Raw genomic sequence first — 20,217 nt, 5'->3', positions numbered from 1 at the left:
GCAGAGTCTTGCTCTGTTGCCCAGGCTGGAGTGCAGTGGTATGATATTGGCTCACTGCAACTTCTGCCTCCCAGGTTCAAGTGATTCTCCTGTCTCAGCCTCCCAAGTAGCTGGAATTACAGGAGCCCGCCACTGTGCCCGGCCAATTTCTGTATTTTCAGTAACAACAGGGTTTCTCCATGTTGGCCAGGCTGGTCTCAAAATCCTGACCTCAGGTGATCTACCCACCTTGGCCTCCCAAAGTTCTGGGATTACAGGCGTGAGCCACCACACCCGGCTTGTAACATTTTTGAAATAACAAAATTTTAGAACTGGAGGATAGATTAGTGGTTGCCAGGGGGTTAAGGATGAGGGCTGGAGGTGTGGCCTGTGGAGAGAGATGTGGATGAGGTTATACAAAGGCACAATAAGGGATTCCTGTGATGTTGAAACTGTTCCGTTTCTGGACTGTGGTGGTGGACACACAAGCCATAGGTGATAAAATTTTATTTTATTTATTTTTTTATTTGTTTTTCGAGACAGAGCTTTGCTTCTATTGCCCAGGCTGGAATGCAATGGCATAATCTCAGCTCACTGCAACCTCTGCCTACCAGGTTCAAGTGATTCTCCTGCCTCAGCCTCCCAAGTAGCTGGGATTACAGGCACATGCCACCATGCCTGGCTAATTTTGTATTTTTAGTGTTTGTATTTGTATTTTAAAGACAGTGTTTCTCCATGTCAGTTAGGTTGGTCTTTTTTTTTTTTTTTTTTTTTTTAAGATGGGGGTTTCAGGCCGGGCGCGGTGGCTCAAGCCTGTAATTCCAGCACTTTGGGAGGCCGAGGCGGGTGGATCACAAGGTCAAGAGATCAAGACCATCCTGGTCAACATGGTGAAACCCCGTCTCTACTAAAAATACAAAAATTAGCTGGGCATGGTGGCGAGTGCCTGTAATCCCAGCTACTCAGGAGGCTGAGGCAGGAGAATTGCCTGAACCCAGGAGGCGGAGGTTGCGGTGAGCCGAGATCGCGCCATTGCACTCCAGCCTGGGTAACAAGAGCAAAACTCCGTCTCAAAAAAAAAAAGATGGGGGTTTCACCATGAAGGCCAGGCTGGTCTTGAGCTCCTGACCTCAGGTGATGCACCCACCTCAGCCTCCCAAAGCGCTAGGATTACAGGCATGAGCCACTGCGCTCAGCCACTTAGGCTGGTCTTGAACTTCTGACCTCAGGTGATCTGCCCACATTGGCCTCCCAAAGTGCTGGGATTACAGGCGTGAGCCACGGTGCCCGGCCAGATAATACAATTTTATAGAACTTAATATACATACAAATGAGTACAGCTAAAAGGAGAAATCTGCTCAGGCACAGTGGCTCATGTCTGTAATCTCAGCACTTTGGGAGGCTGAGGTAGGCAGATCACCTGAGGCCAGGAGTTTAGGACCAGCCTGGCCAACATGGCAAAACTCCATCTCTACAAAGAAGAGAAATCTGAGTAAGATTGGCAGCCCATATGAATATCAACATCCCAAATGTGATATCATACTATACTTTTTTTTCTTTTTTCTTTTTTTTTGAGACAGGGTTTCACCATATTGGTCAGGCTGCTCTCGAACTCTGAACCTCTCCAGTGATCCGCCTGCCTTGGCCTCCTAAAGTGCTGGGATTACAGGCGTGAGCCACCACACCCAGCCCTTCATACTATACTTTGGCATAGTTGGAGGAAAATGAACAAAGCGTAAAAGAGATCTCTGTATTCTTTCTTACAAGTACGTGTGAATCTGCAATTATCAAAATTATTCACTTTTCATTTTATTTTGTAAAGATGGAATATCCCTGTGTTGTCCAGACCAGTCTCAAACTCCCTGGCTCAAGCAATCCTCCCATCTCAGCCTCCCAGGTGTGGGGATTACAGGTGTGAGCCACCATGCTTGTTCCAAATTTTTTTCAATTAAAAGAAAAAAACTGGGCACAATGGCTCATGCCTGTAACCCCAGCACTTTGGGAGAAGAGGTGGGTGGATCACACGGTCAGGAGTTCAAGACCAGCCTGGCCAAGATAGCGAAACCTCATCTCTACTAAAAATACAAAAATTAGCCAGGCACAGTGACAGGTGCCTGTAATCCCAGCTACTTGGGAGGCTGAGGCAGGAGAATTGCTTGAACCTGGGAGGCGGAGGTTGCAGTGAGTCCAGACAGTGCCACTGCACTCCAGCCTGGGTGACAGAGCAAGACTCTGCCTCAAAAAAAAACCTCCGGTGGGGCTGGATTTGGCCTGTGAGTTGGCTCACTGCCTGTTAGCAGTCCGTGATCACTGACTTCATGCCTGGCAAATGCTAAGTACCATATAAGCAGGATGACCAACTTCTTTTGGTTTGTCCAGGACTTTCCAGGTTTGCAGTGTTAAAATCAGGAAAGTCCTAGTCAATTGGGTTGAGTTGGATGCTTGCTTATACTTTTTTTTTTTTTTTTTTTTTGAGATGGAGTCCGCTCTGTCACCCAGGCTGGAATGCAGTGGTGCAATCTCAGCTCACTGCAACCTCCACCTCTTGGGTTCAAGCAATTCTCCTGCCTCAGCCTCCCAAGTAGCTGGGACTACAGGCACCTCACCATGCCTGGCTAATTTTTGTATTTTTAGCAGAGACAGGAGTTTTGTCATGTAGGCCAAGCTGGTCTTGAACTCCTGATTTCAGGTGATCTGCCCACCTCGGCCTCCCAAAGTGCTGGGATTACAGGCTTGAGCCACCATGCCCGGCCCATATATGCATTTTAAATAATCTGAATCAGTTGTCAGTATGTGAATACTGGTAGATTTCACATAAAGATCTGAATTTCTGTCAATTTCTGGCTTCTTTTGAAATATGTATATAAATGTGTGGAAAAAGAGGGCCTACTTTCCTGATGGCTGACCTGAGGACCTGGAAAGGAGCATGGGTTCTCCAGTTTACTACAGTACCCACTATTCCCTGATGCCTTCCAGACACTGAGTCTGAGTGAAGATTACAGGTTATTTTACTTAATCCAGCTCTATTCCTTGCATTTTAGGTTCCTATTATGCATTTGAGCTTGTTACTTTTGTCCAGAAATTAAAACTCCATCTGAGCTGAAATTATTTCTGTTTGGGTCTCCATCATATCCCCAGCATAGTACCACAGGAAGTGCTTAATAAAGTTAATTTTTAAAAAAAGGAAGTACTGGCCGGGCGCGGTGACTCAAGCCTGTAATCCCAGCACTTTGGGAGGCCGAGGCGGGTGGATCACGAGGTCGAGAGATCGAGACCATCCTGGTCAACATGGTGAAACCCCGTCTCTACTAAACATACAAAAAATTAGCTGGGCATGGTGGTGCATGCCTGTAATCCCAGCTACTCAGGAGGCTGAGGCAGGAGCATTGCCTGTGCCCAGGAGGCGAAGGTTGCGGTGAGCTGAGATCGTGCCATTGCACTCCAGCCTGGGTAACAAGGGCGAAACTCCGTCTCAAAAAAAAAAAAAAAAAGGAAGTACTTAGGTCAAAAGATCGAGACCATCCTGGTCAACATGGTGAAAACCCGTCTCTACTAAAAATACAAAAAATTAGCTGGGCATGGTGGCGAGTGCCTGTAATTCCAGCTACTCAGGAGGCTGAGGCAGGAGAATTGCCTGAACCCAGGAGGCGGAGGTTGTGGTGAGCCAAGATCGCGCCATTGCACTCCAGCCTGGGTAACAAGAGCGAAACTCCGTCTCAAAAAAAAAAAAAAGGAAGTACTTAATAAAGTTCAGGAAGGAAGGCAGGGAGGAAGGAAGGAAGGAAGAGAGTGAATTCCACCAAAAATTGTTATTTTATCAGAGCAATCCAAAGGATTGGTACGGGTTTCCTTATCTTTCCTCTCAGCTGTAGAAGTTAGAACAAGAACATTTGCAAGGAAAAAAAGCATAGGGTTGAAATTTTAAAAAGAAAAAGAAAAAAAAAAGACCCCATTAGTTGGGCATACTTGCACGTGCCTGTAGTCTAGCTAGTCAGGAGGCTGAGGCAGGAGGATATCTTGAGTTCAGGAGTTCGAGGCTGAGGTGAGCCATGATTGCACCACTGCACTCTAGTCTAAGTAACAGAGTGAGACCCTGTCTCAAAAAAAAAAAAAAAGATGAAAAAAAGACCCCATTATTCAGATCTAGTAGCATGCTGTTGTTTACCAGATTTAGCAGCCATGCTATGAAATAAAGATGGTTTTAGGCCAGGCTTGGTGGCTCACGCCCATAATTCTAGCACTTTGGGAGGCTGAGACAGGCGGATCATGCGGCAAGGAGTTTAAGACCAGCCTGGCCAACATGGGGAAACCCTGACTCCACTAAAAATACAGAACATTAGCTGGGCATGGTGGCATGGGCCTGTAGTCTCAGCTGCTCAGGAGGCTAAGGCAGGAGAATTGTTTGAGCCCGGGAGGCAGAGGTTGAAGTGAGCTGAGATTGCGTCACTGCACTCCAGCCTGGGCAACAGAGCAAGACTTCATCTGGAGAAAAAAACAAGAGATTTTTTTTTGTTTTTTTTTTTTTGAGACGGAGTTTCGCTCTTGTTGCCCAGGCTGGAGTGCAATGGCGCAATCTCGGCTCACCACAACCTCCGCCTCCTGGGTTCAGGCAATTCTCCTGCCTCAGCCTCCTGAGTAGCTGGGATTACAGGCACGCGCCACCATGCCCAGCTATTTTTTCGTATTTTTGGTAGAGACGGGGTTTCATCATGTTGACCAGGATGGTCTCGATCTCTTGACCTCGTGATCCACCCGCCTCGGCCTCCCAAAGTGCTGGGATTACAGGCTTGAGCCACCGCGCCCGGCCAAGAGATGTTTTTAATTAATAAAACACACGTTTTCTTTCTTTCTTTTTTTTTTAAATCAGTTTTCACTTTTCACTGAGAAATGCAAAAGATGCATGTGTTTTTTGCAGGGTGGGGAGGCACTGATGCAAATGGGGTTAGCAGAAAACATGCTTGAACTTGCCCCCTTTGGGTTTAGTCGGCACTCTCTATGCCCTGTCAAACCCTTCTGGAATGAACATTTGACGTTCTGGGGATAAACCAAAAATAACTCCAAGGTGACATGAGCTACAGACCCTTGAGATTATGTGTTTGTAATTGTATGAGGTAAAAGAAGAGGAAGTAGAAACACTCACATATATACACACACACAATCTTTCTACAACTGGCCGGGGTTTATATCAGCCTAGTGAACAAAGCCAAGCTTTCTGTTAAGAAACAAGCAGGGATCTTTCAAGGCCTTGGGTTCTGGGTGCCACTCTAAGGTCTTGCCTGTGCAGTGGACTTTTACACATTTGTTTTGCAGGATTTCAAAAGCTAGATGCTCTGGCCACTTGGTTCTTGCAGCTGGCAGTTGGCACATATAAGGCCTCTCCCCAGATGAAGGCCTTTGAAAACATATTTGAAAAACGTAGCCCCCCGACCCTCGCCAAAATTAGCCAGGCGTGGCGGCCTGCACCTGTAATCCCAGCTCTTCAGGACGCTGAGGCAGTAGAATTGCTTGAACCTGGGAGGTGGTGGTTGCAGTGAGCTGCAATCGCACCACTGCACTCCTGTCTGGGCGACAGAGCAAGACTCCGTCTCAAAAAAAAAAAAAAAAAAAAAAAAAAAGGTAGCTCCCACCACACCTCCGCCAAGTTTCAAGAGGCCATGAATATGGACTGTTTCCACTTTGAAGCCGCACCTGAAGGCAGCAGCAGCTGTCTATCCTTGAAAGGATTCCTCAAGCCCAACACGGTGTCTCATGCCTGTAACCCCAGTACTCAGGAGGCCAAGGCAGGAGGATCACTTGAGCCCAGAAGTTCAAGACCAGCCTGGGCAACATGGCAAAATCCTGGCTCTACAAAAAATACACAAAAATAGGCCAGGTGCGGTGACTCACGCCTGTAATCCCAGCACTTTGGGAGTCTGAGGCAGGTGGATCACCTGAGGTCAGGAGTTCAAGACCAGCCTGGCTAACATGGTGAAATCTCACCTCTACTAAAATACAAAAATTAACTGGGCATGTGGCGTGTGCCTATAGTCCCAGCTACTCTGGAGGCTGAGGCAGGAGAATCACTTGAACCTGGGAGGCAGAGGTTGCAGGGAGCCATAACTGTGCCATTGCACTCCAACTTGGGTGACAGAGCGAGACTGTCTAAAATACATACACACATACACACACACAGATAAACTAGCTGGGTGTGTGCCCATGGTCCCAGCTACTTGAGAGGCTGAGGAAGGAGGATTACCTGAGGCCAGGAAGTTGAGGCTGCAGTGAGCTGTGACTGTACTACCCAATGCCAACCTGGTGACAAAGTGAAACCCTGCCTCAATCAATCAATCAAAGAAAATATTCCTGTAGCACCAGTTTTCGTTCAAGGGAATTTTTTTTTTTCTTTTGAAAGACAAGGTTTCAGGCGGGGCACGGTGGCTCAAGCTTGTAATCCCAGCACTTTGGGAGGCCGAGGCGGGTAGATCACGAGGTCAAGAGATCGAGACCATCCTGGTCAACATGGTGAAACCCCGTCTCTACTAAAAATACAAAAATTAGCTGGGCGTGGTGGCGCGTGCCTGTAATCCCAGCTACTCAGAAGGCTGAGGCAGGAGAATTGCCTGAACCCAGGAGGCGGAGGTTGCGGTGAGCCGAGATCGTGCCATTGCACTCCAGCCTGGGTAACAAGAGCGAAACTCCGTCTCAAAAAAAAAAAAAAAAAAGATTTTTGCTGTCGCCACAAACCACCTTATTATTATTTTCTTAATATTTATTCTTCATATCAACTCATCTTCTCATTTACATTTCTTTAAAAAGGAAAGTTTATATGATCTGCTTTTCTTCCTCACTCTACTTTCTGTAGAGATTACAGGTGTCCTCTACAGAAAGTACTCTGACCTCCTGCTACTCAGAGTGTGGTCCATGGAAATGTAGACTGCTAGACTTGCCGAATTAAAATCAGCATTTTATTTTATCTTATTTAGTTTTTTGTTGTTGCTGTTTGTTTCTTTTTCTTTTTTCTTTTTTCTTTTTTTTTTTTTGAGATGGAGTCTCACTCTTTTGCCCAGGCTGCAGTGCAGTGTGCAATCTCGGCTCACTGCAACCTCCTGGGTTCAAGCAATCCTCCTGCCTCAGCCTCTCAAGTAGCTGGGATTACAGGCACCTGCCACAACGCCTGGCTAAGTTTTGTATTTTTCAGTAGAAGCGGTGATCTGGCCGCCTTGGCCTTCCAGCAGAATCTGCATTTTAAAAAGCTCCTCCCCGAGGGCGGGTGTAGAAAATAAAAGAAAACGAAAAAAGAAAGAAAAAGCTCCTCCCCTTTTCAAAGCATGAACTTTAAAGGAAAAAACAGCTCCTCCCCATAATACATAACAGATACGTTAGTCTTTGAGAAGCACTAGCTGATGCACTAAGTGTAGACAACAGGTACTAACCACCTACAAGAATCAGTAAAGGGCCAAGGAACGTCCAAGAAACTGCAGAATTCTGCTGCCTCGGTGCAAAGCATGCTAGAACTGGGAGGTACCAGAGGAACATCCAGCCACCCAGAGATTCCAATATGGTAGAATTCTGGCTTTTCCTCTCCATTCTTTTTTTTTTTTTTTTTTTGAGACAGAGTGTCGCTCTTGTTACCCAGGCTGGAGTGCAATGGCACGATCTCGGCTCACCGCAACCTCCGCCTCCTGGGTTCAGGCAATTCTCCTGCCTCAGCCTCCTGAGTAGCTGGGACTACAGGCACGCGCCACCATGCCCAGCTAATTTTTTGTATTTTTAGTAGAGACGGGGTTTCACTATGTTGACCAGGATGGTCTCGATCTCTCGACCTCGTGATCCACCCGCCTCGGCCTCCCAAAGTGCTGGGATTACAGGCTTGAGCCACCGCGCCCGGCTCATTTTAATTTTTTAATTTTATTATTATTTTTTGAGATAGAGTCTCACTCTGTTGCCCCGTCTGGAGTGCAGTGGCACAAACTCAGCTCACTGCAACCTCTGGCCCCGGGTTCAAGTGATTCTCCTGCCTCAGCCTCCCAGTTAGATGGGATTACAGGTGTGCACCACCACATCTGGCTAATTTTTGTATTTTTCGTAGAGATGGGGTTTCACCATGTTGGACAGGCTGGTATTGAACTCCTGACCTCAAAAGATCTGCCTGCTAGCCAGGCGCGGTGGCTCAAGCCTGTAATCCCAGCACTTTGGGAGGCTGAGGCGGGTGGATCACGAGGTCAAGAGATCGAGACCATCCTGGTCAACATGGTGAAACCCCGTCTCTACTAAAATACAAAAAATTAGCTGGGCATGGTGGTGCATGCCTGTAATCCCAGCTACTCAGGAGGCTGAGGCAGGAGAATTGCCTGAGCCCAGGAGGCGGAGGTTGCGGTGAGCCGAGATCGCGCCATTGCACTCCAGCCTGGGTAACAAGAGCGAAACTCCATCTCAAAAAAAAAAAAAAAAAAAGATCTGCCTGCCTCTAACTCCCAAAGTCCTGAGATTACAGGTATGAGCCACGCTGCAGTGCAGTGGTGCGATCTCAGCTCACCGCAACCTCTGCTTCCCAGGTTTAAGCAGTTCTCCCTGCCTCAGCCGCTTGAGTGGCTGAGATTACAGGTGCCTGCCACCATGCTTGGCTAACTTTTGTATGTTTTAGTAGAGACGAGGTTTTGCCATGTTGGCCAGGCTGGTCTTGAACTCCTGACCTCAGGTGATCCGTCTGCCTCGGCCTCCCAAAGTGCTGGGATTACAGGTGTGAGCCACCGCGCCCAGACAATTTAATTTTTTGAGACAGGGTCTTGCTGTGTCATCCAGACTGGAGTGCACAATCACAGCTCACTGCAGCCTCAAACTTCAGGGCTTAAGTCATCCTCCCTCCTCAGCCTCCCAAAGTGCTGGAATTACAGACATGAACCACCTCCCCCAGCCTTACCTCTGTTTGTTTGTTTGTTTGTTTTGAGACAGTCTCTTCCTCTGTCACCCAGGCTGGAGTGCAGTGGTGCAGTTGTCGCAGTAGGTAGCCAGACAGACATGAGCAGAGCAAGAGAAGGTTCCCCTTCCTCCCCCAAGACACACACACCAGGAATGTCAGGTGATCGTCAGGTGATGCTCGGGCAGTTGTTAACTATCTCTCTAAAAGAATGGTTGATCTCAGCCAGCTCCAGGGAAAGGCAGTCTCCCAGTAAACAGGAAAAAAAAAAAAAAAAATTGCCTGAAACTTGGGGAGTAACTGCCGGGTCTCTCCGGCCCTGCCCGGGCCGCAACCCTACACACTAAATAAGAAAAACCTGAAACTGGTGATCAGCAGCTTCCCAGTAAGATCTCAGGACTGGGTAAATGAGCTCAAGCATGAGAATTAAAAGGCAAAATGGCAAAGTTTAACTGATGACCATTTAGGGAACTTCAACTGGTAAGGGAAGAACGCCTCAAGTGAGCATGTGCACAACTCCAGAAAACACACTGCGCGTGCGACAGCCCACCCAAGTGAAGAGTCTTGAGAGAAGGAACTCCAGGCCCCGGAAGTATATCAGCATATAAAACCCTAAGTCAAAGGGTGCTTGATTTCTCAAGTCGCCCCCTTGGCCCTCTTCCAAGTATACTTTACTTCCTTTCATTCCTGCTCTAAAGCTTTAAAATTTTTTTCTTTTTGGCTGGGCATGGTGGCTCACACCTGTAATCCAAGCACTTTGGAGGCCAAGGCAGGTGGATCACCTGAGGTCAGGAGTTCAAGACCAGCCTGACCAACATGGTGAAACCCCATCTTTAAAAAAAAAAAAAAAAAGTAAAAAAAAAAAAGTTTGGCCGGGCGCGGTGGCTCAAGCCTGTAATCCCAGCACTTTGGGAGGCTGAGGCGGGTGGATCACGAGGTCGAGAGATCGAGACCAACCTGGTCAACATGGTGAAACACCGTCTCTACTAAAAATACAAAAAAAAAAAAACTAGCTGGGCATGGTGGCGTGTGCCTATAATCCCAGCTACTCAGGAGGCTAAGGCAGGAGAATTGCCTGAACCCAGGAGGCGGAGGTTGCGGTGAGCCGAGATCGCGCCATTGCACTCCAGCCTGGGTAACAAGAGCGAAACTCCGTCTCAAAAAAAAAAAAAAAAAAGTTAAAAAAAAATTTTTTTTTTTTACAGACGGGGTTTTACCATGTTGGTCAGGCTGGTCTCGAACTCCTGACCTCAGGTGATCCACCAACCTCGGCCTCCCAAAGTGCTGGGATTACAAGTGTGAGCCACCGCGCCTGGCCTCTAAAGCTTTTAAACAAACTTTCACTCCTGCTCTAAAATTTGCCTCAGTCTCCCTTTCTGCCTGTGCCCCTCAGTTGAATTCTTTCTTCTGCAGCGGCAAGAATTGAGATTGCTGCAGATGCGTGGGGATTGACCGCTGGTAACATGCTGCGTGGTGGGACTCTGGTACATTGCCCGCTAACACAGTCATGGGCTCACTGCAGCCCCCAACTCCTGGGCTTAGGTGATTCTCCCACCTCAGCCTCCCAGGTCACTGGGATTACAGGCAAGCACTAACACACTCAACTCATTTTTTTTTTTTTTTTTTGAAGCATTGTCTAGCTTTGTCACCCAGGCTGGAGTGCAGTGGCACTACTTCAACTCACTACTGCTACCTCTGTCTCCCAGGGTCAAGCGATTCTCTTGCCTCAGCCTCCCAAGTAGCTGGGATTATTTTTTTTATTCTAGAGGTGGTCTCAAGATTTAGGCTCCACCAGCCTGGGCAACATAGAAAGACCCCGTTTCTACAATTTTTTTTTTTTTTTTTTTTGAGACAGAGTTGCTCTGTTGCCCAGGCTGGAGTGCAGGGACATGGTCTCAGCTCACTGCCACCTCCGCCTCCCGGGTTCAAGCGATTCTCTTGCCTCAGCCTCCTGAGTAGCTGAGATTACAGGGGCCTGCCATTATGCCTGGGTAATTTTTTGTATTTTTAATACAGATAGGGTTTCACCATTTTGGTCAGACTGGTCTCAAACTCCTGATCTCATGATCTGCCCGCCTGGGCCTCCCAAAGTGTTGGTATTACAGGCGTGAGCCACTGCAAAAAAACTTTTTTTAGTCAGCTGTGGTGGTGTACACTAATGTCAGCCACTTGGAAGGCTGAGGTGGGAGGATCACTTGAGCCCAGAGTTTGAGACTACAGTGAGCTATGATCACACCACTGTATTCCAGCCTGGAAAACAGAGCAAGACCTATCTCAAAAAAATAATAATAATAATAATAAGTGTGACCAGTTAGAACTTTTCTTTTTTTTTTTTTTTTTTTTTTTTTTTGAGACGGAGTTTCGCTCTTGTTTCCCAGGCTGGAGTGTAATGGCGCAATCTCGGCTCACCGCAACCTCCGCCTCCTGGGCTCAGGCAATTCTCCTGCCTCAGCCTCCTGAGTAGCTGGGATTACAGGCACGCACCACCACGCCCAGCTAGTTTTTTGTATTTTTAGTAGAGACGGAGTTTCACCATGTTGACCAGGATGGTCTCCATCTCTCGACCTCGTGATCCACCCGCCTCAGCCTCCCAAAGTGCTGGGATTACAGGCTTGAGCCACCGCGCCCGGCAGAACTTTTCATTCCTTCTAGGTACAGTGATTGGTTCAAGAATGGGGTTGTGTTCCAAGTCTTTGAGGCTTTGAGTTTTTATTTTTATTTTTTTTAAGATGGGGTTTCACCACGATGGCCAGGCTGGTCTTGAACTCCTGATCTCAGGTGATCTACCCACCTCAGCCTCCCAAAGTGCTAGGATTACAGGTTTGAGCCACTGCGCCCAGCTAAGGCCCAGTTCTTAAACTTTTGTTGCAACAGTTGCCTAAAAGATTCCTCTGGAACTGCTAACTTGGTAGGAAGTATTTCTAGAGCCAACACCTGGTAAGATTCTCTGCCTGAGAATAAAGCCATGAAAAAGAGAGATGAGGCCGGGCGCGGTGGCTCAAGCTTGTAATCCCAGCACTTTGGGAGGCCGAGACGGGTGGATCACGAGATCGAGAGATCGAGACCATCCTGGTCAACATGGTGAAACCCCATCTCTACTAAAAATACAAAAAATTAGCTGGGCATGGTGGCACGTGCCTGTAATCCCAGCTACTCAGGAGGCTGAGGCAGGAGAATTGCCTGAACCCAGGAGGCGGAGGTTGCGGTGAGCCGAGATCGCGCCATTGCACTCCAGCCTGGGTAACAAGAGCGAAACTCCGTCTCAAAAAAAAAAAAATAAAAATAAAAAATAATAATAATTATATATATATATATATATATATATATATATATATACACCAATATATATCACGAATGGCAGGATACATAGCAGACCCTATTGCTGGCCTACTCAAAAACCTTTCTTCCTTTTACTTTTTTTTTTTAAGAGACAGAGTCTTGGCCGGGCGCGGTGGCTCACGCCTGTAATCCCAGCACTTTGGGAGACCAAGGTGGGTAAATCACGAGGTCAAGAGATCGAGACCATCCTGGTCAACATGGTGAAACCCCGTCTCTACTAAAAATACAAAAAATTAGCTGGGCATGGTGGCGCGTGCCTGTAATCCCAGCTACTCAGGAAGCTGAGGCAGGAGAATTGCTTGAACCCAGGAGGCAGAGGTTGTGGTGAGCCGAGATCGCGCCATTGCACTCCAGCCTGGGTAACAAGAGCAAAACTTCATCTCAAAAAAAAAAAAAAAAAAGAGACGGAGGTCTTGCTCTGTTCCTTTTTAAATGAGAATTCAGGTAGCAACCAGATGGTCACCTTTCTCCTGCTGGTCATGTGCTTCCAGGGAGATAGATCCAGTCCCAACCTTAGCCTGAGGGAGAGATTCATGATACATAGGAGTGAATCATGGTGATCCAGACAACCTTCCGGTGGTTGGTTTAGGCTTGTTATGTGATGCCTTCTAGCCAGTAACACAAGAAAAAAACACTGCTGCATGCTAGGAAAGTTTTTTCTCATTAACAGAAACAAGATCTTATGACTTGAATGTCTGAAATTGTGGGCATTATCATGTCATCATGAGTGAGGATATCTAACACACTAAGAGGCAGAGAAGAAACGTAGAAAGAATTTCAGTCCTGGCAGTGTTTGAACCCCTGAGAACTACCTATACCTATGGCTCCTTGACAGCTTGCAAGAGCTGCTTTCTTGATGGCAAACTTACCGCAGGAACTGCAGCCTCCCTAACAGACACCACCACACCGAAAAGCCTATGCTCAGGGCTTTCTCTTGAAAGGGAAAAAACTGCTTCCCTTCTGGCGTCCCAGATAAAATCTTGTATCTCATTGCCTCTCACTCAGTTATGTGTTCATCCGTGAACCTAACAAGAAGGCCAGGGAGGGCCGGGCATGCTGGCTCACACCTGTAATCCCAGCACTTTGGGAAGCCAAGGCGGGTGGATCACAAGGTCAGGAGATCGAGACTAGCCTGACCAACATGGTGAAACCCCATCTATACAAAAGTACAAAAATTAGCCGGGTGTGGTGGTGGGCGCCTTTAATCCCAGATACTCGGGAGGCTGAGGCAGGAAGATCACTTGGAGGTTGCAGTGAGCCGAGATTGTGCCACTGCACTCCAGCCTGGGTGACAGAGTGGGACTCCATCTCTCTTTTTTTTAATTTGAGACAGAGTTTTGCTCTTGTTACCCAGGCTAGAGTGCAATGGCGCAATCTTGGCTCACCGCAACCTCCGTCTCCTGGGTTCAGGCAATTCTCCTGCCTCAGCCTCCTGAGTAGCTGGGACTACAGGCATGCGCCACCATGCCCAGCTAATTTTTTGTATTTTTAGTAGAGACGGGGTTTCACCATGTTGACCAGGATGGTCTCGATCTCTTGACCTTGTGATCCACCCGCCTCGGCCTCCCAAAGTGCTGGGATTACAGGCTTGAGCCACAGTGCCCAGCTTTTTTTTTTGGAAGACGGGGTTTCACCATGTTGGTCAGGCTGGTCTTGAACTCCAGACCTCAGGTGATCCACCCACCTTGGCCTCCAAAGTGTTTGGATTACAGGCGTGAGCCACCACACCCGGCTAGGACTCCATCTCAAAAAAAAAAAAAAAAAAGAAGAAGGCCAGGGTGAAGAAAATACTTTGATTGACGTAAGCCATCAGAACCCAACTCTGGAGCATGGGGTAAAGTAAATCTTTTTTTTTTTTCTTTTTTTTTTTCTGAGACGGAGTTTCGCTCTTGTTACCCAGGCTGGAGTGCAATGGCGCGATCTCGGCTCACCGCAACCTCCGCCTCCTGGGTTCAGGCAATTCTCCTGCCTCAGCCTCCTGAGTAGCTGGGATTACAGGCACACGGCACCATGCCCAGCTAATTTTTTTGTATTTTTAGTAGAGACGGGGTTTCACCATGTTGACCAGGATGGTCTCGATCTCTTGACCTCGTGATCCACCCGCCTCAGCCTCCCAAAGTGCTGGGATTACAGGCTTGAGCCACCATGCCCGGCAGTAAATCTTATTCCAAAACACATGGAATCAGAATGTGGAAGTTGGTGTTCTGTGAGGTTCCATTAATGGTGTCCTGGAAAGATTACAAAATAACATTTATGTTCTCTTGCAACCCAGGAAGCCGTAGGACTCTGGGAGTTGGAGTAGAAGGAGAAAGAAAGAAACATGGTATTTCTTCAACATGGTACTTAGCATTATTGGAGTACTAAGAAAATACGTATCACATGATCCCTTCTTTCAGAGAATTTACAAGTGAAATTAACTGCCCCTTAATGTATCAGTTTGGGAGATCTGCCCTTCAAAGACTCTATATTTTTTTGTTGACTACTCTAATAGAGTAATACTAGCCACTGTAACAAATAATGCTCATAATAGCCTTGCAAAATAGAAATTTAGGAGGCTTGCATAATAGAAGTTTATCTCTTCTAGCACTGCGTTGCCATTTGACTGACAGATCTCCTCCATCCCTGGGGCCTCATCGTTGATGTCTGCATCCAGTGGTGGCAGGGAAGGGAGAAAGAAAAAGGCGCACACATTTCTCAACTGCCTTGTGAGAGTTAATACATACTGCTTTTCCTCACATTCTATTTGCAGAATGAATCACAGGCTGTACCCAGATGCAAAGGGGATTGGGAAATATTGTCCCTGGCTGCTTTCCAATGACAACTCTATATCCTAAGGATAACTAGCTATCTCTGTCACTCAAATACTGCCTGTCATAATGGCAAGTACCCATAAGGATGCAGAAATGCCTTGATCATGTTTAAGCAATTTAAATCATATGCCAAAATTTCTCACTCTCAGCCCGCTTGACATTTCAGGCCAGATAATTCTTTGTTTTGGGATCATCCTGTGCGTTGCCAGATTCAGTGTAGCAGCATCTCTGGCCTCTACCCAACTAGATGCCAGTAGCACCCCCACCACGAGCTGTGACAATCAAAAACCTCTCTAGGCTGGTCGCGGTGGCTCATGCCTGTAATCCCAGCACTTTGGGAGGGCAAGGCGGGCAGATCACAAGGTCAGGAGTTCGAGACCAGCCTGGTCAATATGGTGAAACCCTGTCTCTACTAAAAATACAAAACAATTAGCCGGTGTGGTGGTGGTGCCTGCCTGTAATCCAAGCTACTTGGGAGGCTAAGGTAGGAGAATTGCTTGAACCCAGGAGTCAGAGGTTGCAGTAAGCCGAGATTGCGCCACTGCACTCCAGCCTGGTGCCAGGTAATGGGGCAAGACTCTGTCTCAAAAAAAAAAAAAAAAAAAAGGATGACAGATATATATATATATATGTTTTTGGGGTTTTTTTTGAGAAGGAGTTTCGCTCGTTACCCAGGCTGGAGTGCAATGGTGCGATCTCGGCTCACCGCAACCTCCGCCTCCTGCGTTCAGGCAATTCTCCTGCCTCAGCCTCCCGAGTAGCTGGATTACAGGCACGCACCACCATGCCCAGCTAATTTTTTGTATTTTTAGTAGAGACGGGGTTTCACCATGTTGACCAGGATGGTGTCAATCTCTTGACCTCGTGATCCACCCGCCTCAGCCTCCCAAAGTGCTGGGATTACAGGCTTGAGCCACTGCGCCCGGCCTTATTATTTTTCTTGAGATGGAGTTTCGCTGTTGTTACCCAGACTGGAGTGCAATGGCACGATCTCGGCTCACCACAACCTCCACCTCCTGGGTTCAAGCAGTTCTCCTGCCTCAGCCTCCTGGGACAGGCGCGCACCACCATGCCCAGCTAACTTTTGTATTTTTAGTAGAGACAGGGGTTTCAACTTGTTGACCAGGGTGGTCTCGATCTCTTGACCTCATGATCCACCCGCCTCGGCCTCCCAAAGTGCTGGGATTACAAGCGTGAGCCACCGCACCCAGCGGCAGAGTCCTTATTTTTTTTTTTTTTCTTTTTTGAGACGGAGTTTCACTCTTGTTACCTAGGCTGGAGTGCAATGATGCAATCTCAGCTCACTGCAACCTCCGCCTCCTGGGTTCAGGCAATTCTCCTGCCTCAGCCTCCTGAGTAGCTGGGATTACAGGCACGCGCCACCATGCCCAGCTACTTTTTTTGTATTTTTAGTAGAGACAGGGTTTCACCATGTTGACCAGGATGGTCTCGATCTCTTGACCTCGTGATCCACCCGCCTCAGCCTCCCAAAGTGCTGGGATTACAGGCTTGAGCCACCGCGCCCGGCCTGAGTCCTTATTTTTTAGAGATACAAATGGAGGTATCCAGAGTGGCATTACAGCTGAGATCTGCAACCAAGTAATCCAAGCAGCAGGGAAGAGAGTGGAGATAAAGATAGAGCAGGATCACCCCTAAATTGCTAATTGTCAGTATCCTTTTTAAGTTTTTATTTTTCTTTTGGAGACAGGATCTTGCTTTTTGCCCAGGCTGGAGTGCAGTGATGGGATCATAGCTCATTGCAGCTTCCAACTTCTGGGCTCAAGTCACCCCCCTCCTGCTTCAGCCTCCTGAGTAGCTGAGACTACAAGTGTGCACCACCACACCCAGCTGATTTTGTTTTGTTTGTTTGTTTGAGACAGAGTACCCCTAGGCTGGAGTGCAGTGGTGTAATCTTGGCTCACTGCAACCTCTGCCTCCCAGACTCAAGGGATCCGCCTGCCTCAGCCTCCCAAGTAGCTGGAACCACAGACATATGCTACCATGCCTGGCTCATTTTTGTATTTTTAGTAGAAATGGAGTTTCGCCATGTTGCCCAGGCTGGTCTCAAACTCTAGAGCTCAAGCAATCCGCCCACCTCAACCTCCCAAAGTGTTGGGATTGTAGGTGTGACCCACTGTGCCCAGCCCACCCAGCTAATTTTTAAACTTTTCATAGAGACAGGGTCTTGCCAAGTTGATCAGGCTGGTCTTGAACCCCTGAGCTCAAATCATCCTCCTCAAACTACCAAAGCACTGGTTGTTGGTTTTTTGTTTTTTTTTTTTGAGACAGAGTTTCCCTCTTGTTACCCAAGCTGGAGTGCAATGGCGCGATCTAGGCTCACCGCAACCTCCACCTCCTGGGTTCAGGCGATTCTCCTGCCTCAGCCTCCTGAGTAGCTGGGATTACAGGCACGCGCCACCATGCCCAGCTAATTTTTTGTATTTTTAGTAGAGACGGGGTTTCACCATGTTGACCAGGATGGTCTCGATCTCTTGATCTCGTGATCCACCCACCTCGGCCTCCCAAAGTGCTGGGATTACAGGCTTGAGCCACCGCGCCCGGCCAGCACTGGGATTTTACATGCGAGCCACTATGCCCAGTTGAGCTGATAATTATAGAAAGCAGATAACACACAAGAGAGTTGACTATATTATTTTATCTTCTTTTGTATTTTTCATAATAAAATAATAATCAATAAAGGAAAGCTCCTGCTATAATTTTTCCTTTTTTTCCCTTATTTATTTTTTTGGAGACAGAGTCTTGCTCTGTTGCCCAGCCTGGAGTGCAGTGGCATGATCTCAACTCACTGCCACCTCTGCCTCCCGGGTTCAAACAATTCTCCTGCCTCAGCCTCTTGAGTATCTGGGATTACAGGCGTGCGCCACCACACCTGGCTAATTTTTGTGTTTTTAGTAGAGACGGTGTCTCACCATGTTGGCCAGGCTGGTCTGGAACTCCTGAGCTCAGAATATCTACCCACCTCGGCCCCCTCAAAGTGCTGGGATTATAGGCCTGAGCCACTGCGCCCAGCCTTATTTTTCTATTTAAGTCTGTAAAGCTGACTTCTCCATAAAAGGCATTGTAATTAATATTATTGATAGAAAACCACAGGTAAAAATCTATATAGCATGTATGAAATCGGAAGTAGGTGAATTAAAGCTATCCACATACGAACTGCTTTCAGTCTTGCTCAGAGTTCATCTTAATGGCTTCCTAATTCTCTGAAGACTGTCAGATGAGGCAGAGAACACTATCTCCCAAAAGTTTTTTGTGGTATCTGAAGAAAGTGACTCATTGGAAACTCAAAGTCAGGCCTGTAGGTTCCTTAGAATGATAGTTAATGCTTACATAACAGTGCCTGCATGCCAACCTCTCCTGTTAGTACTTGACAATTATTAACCCATTTAATTTTTATCAATCTCAGGAAATACGTAGTATTATTAAGCCTATTTTACAGATGAGGAAGCAAAAGCATAGAGCATTTGCGTGACTCATCCAAGGTCTCATAGCTAGTAAGAGATGGGGCTAGGATTTGAACACAGGCAAACAGATTCTTCATCATTATTTTGACCACCTCCGTATTATTTTGGCAACACACCTCTGGCAGTTTACTGAGCATCAGATAACAACAAATTAGGGGTATGTTGGGGAAAGCAATTAAGATCGGTGTTCATTCTATGCAAACCTGAAGTATTCCCAGAAATAGCAGATAACTGAGGCCGGGTGTGGTGGCTCGCACCTGTAATCTCAGCACTTTGGGAGGCCAAGGAGGGTGGATTACTTGAGGTCAGGAGTTGGAGATCAGCCTGGCCAACACAGTGAAACTCCCGCCTCTACTAAAAATACAAAAATTAGCTGGGCGTGGTGGCTCATGCCTATAATCCCAGCTACTCAGGAGGCTGAGGCAAGAGAATCACTGGAGCCCGGGAGGCAGAGGTTGCAGTGAGCTGAGATCGCACCACTGCATTCCGGCCTGGGTGACAGAGTGAGACTCTTAAAAAAAAAAAAAAATAGCACAAAATTTACATTATTTATTTCCCTTAGCAAAGCTATAATAAAATAGCCATCATTTAGGGAACTGCTGCTGTGAATAAGCTGCTGTGCTCACAGAAAAATACACTATGACGCTCTCAGTTGCATCAATACAGATTCTGTGTATCAGGCTCTGTTATAGGCACTGAGGATCCAGCCGTGAAAAGACCAACACGATTTAAACCCTCGTGGAGCTTCTTGGGACCTGCACTGACCAACATAGTGGGGTAGAAGGGACGCTGCACACGCTCTAGAGCTTATACCTTGAAACACTTTGCAGCTTCCATTTTCACTCTTCAGGAACTCTGCCCTGAGACCATCATGCCAGAAGAAGCCCTGAAAGAGAAACCACAGGGTGAGAGAGACTTAGCCACCTGGCAGTCCCGGCTGAGCCTTTAGCCACATGCAGCTTCATGAGCAAACCCAGGTGAGACCAACAGAAGAGCCATGCAACCACCCAAAGACTCATAAGAAATAACAGGCCAGGTGCAGTGGCTCACGTCAGGAATCCCAGCACTTTTGGAGGCTGAGATGGGCAGATACCTTGAGTCCAGGCCAGGCACAGTGGCTCATGCCTGTGATCCCAGCACTCTGGCAGGCTGAGGCAGGCAGATCACTTGAGGTCAAGACCAGCCTGGCCAACAAGGTGAAAGCTCATCTCTACTAAAAATACAAAAATTAACCAGGTATGGTGGTGTGCGCCTGTAATCCCACCTACTTGGGAGGCTGAGGCAGGAGAGCCGCTTGAACCTGGGAGGTGGAAGTTGCAGTGAGCTGAGATGATACCACTGCACTTCAGCCTGGGTGACAGAACAAGACTCTGCCTCGAGGGCTGGCAGGGAGATCCCTTGAGTCCAGGAGTTTGAGACAGCCTGAGTAACATGGTGAAATCCTGTCTCTATAAAAAATTAGTCATGCGTGGTGGTGCAGGCCTATAGTCCCAGCTACTTGGGAGGCTGAGGTGGGAGGATTGCTTGAGCCTGGGAGGTAGAGGTTGCAATGAGTTGCAATCAAATCACTGCACTCCAGCCTGGGTGACAGAGAGACACCCCATCTCAAAAAATAAATAAATAATAAATAAACAGTGCTCATTTTTTTAATTGAACAAATTCCCAATACATCGTTCAGTGTCCAATTTGGGGTGGGGGTGTGATTTTTTGG

The sequence above is a fragment of the Saimiri boliviensis genome, chromosome 9 (assembly GCF_048565385.1).
Source record: "Saimiri boliviensis isolate mSaiBol1 chromosome 9, mSaiBol1.pri, whole genome shotgun sequence".
Lineage (NCBI taxonomy): Eukaryota > Metazoa > Chordata > Mammalia > Primates > Cebidae > Saimiri > Saimiri boliviensis.
This window is presented reverse-complemented; position numbering follows the sequence as displayed.